Below are 2,291 nucleotides of genomic sequence, written 5' to 3'. Positions count from 1 at the left end.
CCTCCCAAAGAACCCAGAGGTCAGGGGTTAGAAAACCACAGTGAGAGCATCCTTAGTACCTTACAAACAGGTGCTGTGGCTTCAGGGTGAATAGATGTATGCTTTTGTCTTCTGTTGGGGGTGTGCTGTTTGGAGGTTCTGTCCCAACTTTCAGTGTAGATGTTTTGACTGGGGATTAAAGTTATTTAGGACGAGGATAAAGAGGACTTTACCAAACTTGTTTGCACTGAAAGATGTGGTCAGCAACATCACCAAACTGTGTGTGGGGCTGAGAATTCATGACCCTGACTTTAGTAGGGACCATGGGAAAACCCACTTGAAATCTTATGCCGTATGTTCCTGTGTATCCCCTGCCGGCTGGTATCCATGTTTGCATTCAGTGTCTGTATCTGTACCTACGATGTGCTGTGCTGTTATTGTCACTGAGCTAAATGGGGCTCGCTCACATGGTGCCTTGGTGTATGACCCAACAATTAGTGTTGAGAAAAACAGGTTTTTATATACAGTAGTCCAACCTTGAGGGGGCCGGGAGCACTTCAGCTTGGAGCCCTGTTCTCCCCATGAGACCCAGCACTTCCCTTGCTCCTCAAAAGGCTGTAAGCTAAAACCAAGCCCAGTATTTCCCCATTCCTTATCTGTCAGCTCTCTCCTTCAGGATCTGGGGTACAATGCCATCAGCCTCCGTATAACAGCCCAGGAAATCATGTGTCATGTCACACTGGATCACAGTGAAGTCCAGGAAAGGCACAAGTCCTGACTCCAAACTGCATGGCTGTTTGCTGCGTCTTACATGGCTGCTATGCTCAGTCCTCCAACATGCTCCTCTCACATGCTTCTCTCACAGGCTCCTTGTCTGAAGGCTGCACACCCTTCCTTTTAAATCCTGAAAGTCACAGACACTTTTTGCCTGGGTTGGTAGCACAGCTATTATGTAGCTATCAGCTTGCCGTACATTTGTAAAGTACCTTAAAAGCTGTGTTATCTTCTTCCTCCATCCCCCAAACCATGGACTGTGGGGGAATATCTGTACCCTGTGGCACTACAGGTGGTCTGAAGAAACAGAGATAAATAAGGATAACTTCACATTAAGAAGTTTAAAGTCTTCTAGGGGAGCTGATTCATGCATTTGTATAATCAAAATGTAGGAAATCTTTAAAGGATCGTGGAATAGCATCTATAAAGTGCTTTGAGGTTCAACTAGAAGCTCAGGTGTTCCCGACCAGTGAGATTGCTAGGAGGGAGCAAGATGTTAAGTAGGGTCAAGGACACAGGCCAGCTGGACCAATCTGCTCCCTGACCAGAGATGATCCCTAAACCCTGTCAGCTTCAGGCCTTATTCCTGAAAGTCCTGTTGTGCATAAAGGAGGGGGCTGATGGATACTGGGGAGGGTCCAGAGCAATTCTAATTTTGATGAGTCTTCAGCCACAAAGAACAGTCTGGTTTCCTAAGCCTGGATGTCAACCCTCATCCTATTTGGATGATCAGGTAACAGGACCAACCCCAAATGCTGTAAATTTAAAATGCTCCAAGTTAAAAAAAAATGTGTGTGTGTGTGTATATATATATATATATGTATATATATATATAATCCCTTTACAAAGTTAACATGTTTCTCCAGGTTTTTAGAGAAATCAACTCATTGAGTGCAAAAACTGTTCAGGTTGATGAGGGACTCAAATGTTGGAAAATTTTAGTTTCAGGTAACAGCTAATAAGCTGGAGGTATATATGACCCCCCTTGAGTCCAGGAGACCATAAGCAGTTCCCCCTCTGTGCCTCAGGAGGATTGCAAGCCATCCAGATGGTATCTGAGCCATTGTACTCCACGGTGACACACAAAGACCACCGCCCAGGACACAGATGAAAGAATGCTGAAGCTTTTTATCCGATTAACCTTTTCCCCTGAATTCCAAACCCCTTACCTACTCTTCTCCTTATAAAAGGGGTCCATTTATAATGGATTTAAGACGGTCTGTTAGGGTGCAAACCTGCTGTCCTCTCAGATCGCCGACCAACTGAATAAAACACCCATAAAGACTCAATCCCGGTCTCAGCTTATTGGGTCTGGTAGGTGACACGCAGCAGGACACCAGCTTTTCCGGTTTCAAGATCAGACAGCATACAATACACATTTTTTTAATGCTTAGTTTTTAAAGAGTTTGCTTGGTTTCAGACAAACAAGCCTTTTGTTGACATAGATATTAGGAGAACAGTACTAAAAACATGAAAGATAGTCACAAACACATCCCACGGTTTTATAGGGAACACCCTCTGTCGTTCCCATATGCGGC

Source organism: Furipterus horrens, unplaced genomic scaffold (assembly GCF_987537825.1).
Source record: "Furipterus horrens unplaced genomic scaffold, mFurHor1.1.pri manual_scaffold_9, whole genome shotgun sequence".
Taxonomy (NCBI): domain Eukaryota; kingdom Metazoa; phylum Chordata; class Mammalia; order Chiroptera; family Furipteridae; genus Furipterus; species Furipterus horrens.
This window is presented reverse-complemented; position numbering follows the sequence as displayed.